This window comes from Pyxicephalus adspersus, chromosome 5 (assembly GCF_032062135.1).
Source record: "Pyxicephalus adspersus chromosome 5, UCB_Pads_2.0, whole genome shotgun sequence".
Taxonomy (NCBI): domain Eukaryota; kingdom Metazoa; phylum Chordata; class Amphibia; order Anura; family Pyxicephalidae; genus Pyxicephalus; species Pyxicephalus adspersus.
Window position 1 is genome coordinate 126,059,905 of NC_092862.1, and position 4,389 is coordinate 126,064,293.

At 41.6% G+C, this 4,389-nt stretch overlaps 1 protein-coding gene across 1 annotated transcript in view; it reads left to right on the forward strand.

Annotated features, from left to right (window-relative positions):
• Positions 1-3,773: 3,773 nt before the first annotated feature.
• Positions 3,774-4,389, forward strand: part of CUL2 (cullin 2) — a 39,394-nt gene continuing 38,778 nt past the window's right edge. Inside the window, exon 1 of the mRNA XM_072413399.1 lies at positions 3,774-4,086. The gene's annotated coding sequence lies outside the window, so the exon portion shown is untranslated. The remainder of the gene's footprint in view (positions 4,087-4,389) is intronic.

The window sequence follows — 4,389 nt, forward strand, 5'->3', positions numbered from 1 at the left end:
AGAAATTGGGAATTCTAATATATAGCTCAAGTGAATGATGACTATTCATCGATAGCTCAAAGCGGAGCTTAAAGTGTGTCTGCTTTTACAATGGCAATATACTTGGGTCAGTCCCAATTGGCCATTCAGTTTCTCTTTATGAAGAATATGCAGACATAAAGAGAGTCATTGAGTTGTTGCAATATCACCAACACAATTGGGTCATCTGTGTTGACCTTAGAGTGGTATGCTTCCTTCTTGGTCAGATCTGCATATGGAATACAGTCTGTAGCAGAAATTCAGAGAGCAATAAATCTTCCTGCTCAGACAGCTAAGCAAATGCTTCTCAGGGACAATCCTAGAGGTCTGATTTTATACTTCTATATGGCACCTGTCACAATTTAGGTTTCTTTAAACCTACTCTCAAGGGGTTCCCCTTCAACCACAACCTCCACTGCAGCTGGCTGGGCCGCTACACAATAGCTATTGTTACACCAATTGGTTTCATTAAAAAGTTTATTCACAGCTCTCCTAAACACTAAATTTACGCAAACCCCACAAAATGTACTTTTTATAAGTGTGGTAATAAATACTATAATACCAAGACTAATAATAATATTACTGTTCCATCAAACATGTCATGGAGTGAAGATGTTGACTGCTTACAATGCTGCACATTTATGTGAAAAAAATGCTGCCCTTGACACCCAAATAAAATGCTGACAAATTGCTGATTTAATGTTTTATAATATTAGTACTCTGTAAGAACTGATAGGAGGAGTTCTTCTGCTGGTCTGATTTTCTTTATCTGAAATAGGTTTGGTTGGTACATTCTGAACAGCGATCTCTGTTGGCTGTCTGGCACACAGAACATACTGGGTACAACTCAGTTATTTTAGCAGTGAGTGCATTAGCTCTCTGTACACTGACAGGTGCTCAGCTGATGTGTTGGGTAAGTAAATCTGGCCTAAGATTCCAACAGATATCAAACTTTGAAGTTACAAAAAATCAACTCATGATATTGTGTAACCTGGACTATGGACAAGCTTTACATGTGTGTGTACAACAATGTTAAAATATTTACTGTGCCAAAAGGTTGGGTGTAGCTACCCAGAGCAGTACATTTATTAGACAGAACCTGGCACTAAACTGGTGTTAAAGCGGGTATGAAAAATAAATCATATGGGGAGCACAGAAATTACAGCTGATCATAGTCCCTATCCTAGGGGCTGCTGAGTTGGAAATTCAGAAACTGAAAATCACATGTGTTCTCTGACTTTTCACACACACACACACACACACACACACACACACACATATATATATATATATATATATATATGTAATATTTAAAAGTAATTCTTTTTCAATCAACTCACTATATACTGTACATCAATAACCCTATAATATAACCTCAACTTATAGGTGTTGTTGGGGTGGGGATGTAAATTCTTCTCTTTTAAGCTGAATATAAGTAATCTTACCTTAAAAATCACACTAGAACCTCAGTTATCCCGCACCCACAGGGAATGGCCGATTCCATATAAGTGTAGTTTCCGTTTAACTGAGGTTACTCTGAAACTGAGGTTTCCCAGCCATTCAGCACTAGACTTGAATGGGGAGACTTGTCCTCATTCCCCCCTAGTGCTGAATGACTGAGAAAAGGGAAACCCTGATGATGCTTGAGATGTCATCAGGGTTCCCTTTTTCTCAGCCAATCACAGAGCACAGCAATCAGCAGAGCTCTTCTCTCCTGATTGCTCCCACAGCCCTAGCTGAGCTGTAATATGTGTTCTTGGATACACTGTTTCACTAGGACTGCAGAAACAATCAAGAAAGCAGAGCTGTCGGGTGTCGGTTACCTGAATTTTCTTGTTAATTGAGTTCCGGATAACCGTGGTTCTACTATATATATATATTTTTTTTTTTTACAGATGTTGTTTTGTTATTTCTAAGCAAAGAATTTTTATTTGCTTTTGAATTTTTAAATTTCTTTTTTAGTATTAGATGCAAAAGACGCAATGTATTTATTCATTATACAAAGCCTGTATACCTGCACATATATTATTCTAACAATTCTCATTCGTTTCATAGTCCATGTTTGGGGTAAATCAAGATTTTATGAACTGCTACCTCTCCCCAATCTAAGGCTATGTACAAACATTCAATTATTGTCGTTGGAAAGGATCTCTCACAATCTTTTCCGACAACAAACGACTGCACAATGCATGAGAGAGTGTTGTACATACAGCACTGTTCTGCTCTATGGAGAGAATGATGGAGCTGCACCCCGCTGCGCTCTCTCCCCTTCACTTTTATTACATTTGTTCCTCGTTGTCACTGTACACACGCCAGATTCTCGTCTGATAGCCCTGAGGCGATTTTCAGACAAGAATCATCTGAAGTGTGTACCCAGCCTTACTAAGCTTTCCTAGTGAAAAAAAAAACATTTACCCAGATCCACCATTCCGGTCCTTTTGCAGCGTTGTTACTTATTTTTTCCTTTTCTTTTTTTAATTTATAATTCTGTTTGCTTCTCATATATTAAAATCTGCAGGAAAACACACACACACAGATAGTAATATATAATACTGTAAATATTAATAGGCTGTATACAATTAGTGTTGGAGCATTTGGTGGCCCACAAAGGCACCACTATTTATAATAATCCTTAGGCTATGTACACACGTCAGATGATCCTCACCTGTACAGATGGTTGGTGTCAGGAAAAAATCTGACGTGTGTACAGAGATCACTAGACGACCTGATGAATCCATGAACGGCTAATGGAGAATGACCGCTTTACAAGCCCATTGAAGGGAGCACAGCAGGGTGCCACTGGCTCGTTCTCCCCCCTCTCCATAGAACAGATTGCCGCTGTGTGTACAGCACTCATTTGTTCATCTGTCACTCTTGTTGCTGGAAATGATCACAGGAGATCGTTTAAAGCAACAAAAATTAAATGTGTGCACGCAGCCTTACTTAATTCACCCAAACAAAACAACATCTTTTTTATTAGCATTAAACTTAAAGTATAATTAAAGACAAAATTCAGATTTGTATCGAGCACTTCTCTGTCTTGATCACCAATGTCACCAGGAATAAGGGTGTGGGCGGTAAATCCATAATTTTGATTTGCCACCATAACAGGAGTACAGGGAATATCTTTTAATGGGGCAGTTGATTTTGTGACAACAGGATATTTTCCTGCATTGGAAATTTATCGGGGCTCACTTTCATCAGTGAATCTGGGTGATCCAGGAAACCTGCAATGGATTTCCTAAAAGTCATTTGCTGTTTCTTAGCAAATGTTTTAAATCCTGGACCAGAGCCATTCCAGATTTGCTGGATCACCAAACTTCACTGATGGAAGTGTATCTTCTCAGGCCTTGGAGAGCTTTAATTAATCAGACCCGATGTCTCACTACAGGACAGGAAGTCAGGAGGACACATTGCTAAAAAAATTTGCAAAGGTTTTACCCCCTCCCTTTTTCCCGGGAAACAAAATTACTTTAGATAGTGTGGGGGATCCCTTGATATGTTGAAGCATGTTTGTCAATAAATATTATTATATCTCTTAATTATTCATTTATTATTACTATACAATAGTGCACACATAGGTCATGGTATATCTTTATACGAGGGACATCTCCAGGGATAACCATTTTAATCTTGGAGATATCCCTGAAAAATGAAACTGTTTGAGAACTCAGCTTGTAAGTCTTATGCCAGCAAACTTCCTATTTCCTGGCTGTCACTTAGGGGAATGGTTGCTGAGGAAGTTTGAGCCTCGGGGCTTCCCGTACTGTGGATTAGTCCATTCAGTAGACGGGGGAGGACTCCGGTTCGACGTTTCTTCTCCTGCTTGGCCTTGTGCTTCCTGTCGACCCAGGCACCTCCCTCTCATTCCCCGGATGTGCATGTCAGGGCAGTCTGTGAGCGAAACCGAAAAGGAAAGGGGACTGCCGGCTTCGAGAAGCTCCGTGACACCCCCGTCCAGGCGGACAGATGGTGGATTCCGGCATCCCAGGTAATGGCAGCTGAGTGAACGGTGTCGGTGACAGCTGATGATCTCCCGTAGACGCTCCCCAGTGACGCGTGTGACAGGTACCGGCCTCCGTTCTTACCTTTTAGCGACCACTCGTAACTCAACTTTACACAAGCTGCAGGGGGCGCTCTATAGCCGATAGTGTCTGTCTGAGTCCTCCCCCCCCGCCAGGGACCCGGCACTCCTCTCTGCCCCATGCCAGGCTCACATGGGTAGGCCTCTCCCTGCACTGCACCGACCTGACACCTGGACAGGGGCACCTATGTCTGGGATCTCCTACACAGAGCAAGGCAGACATGTCCCTTGTACACGGCTACAGCCCTGAGCTCTCATGTGTATCCGTGTACATGGGTACAGGACTG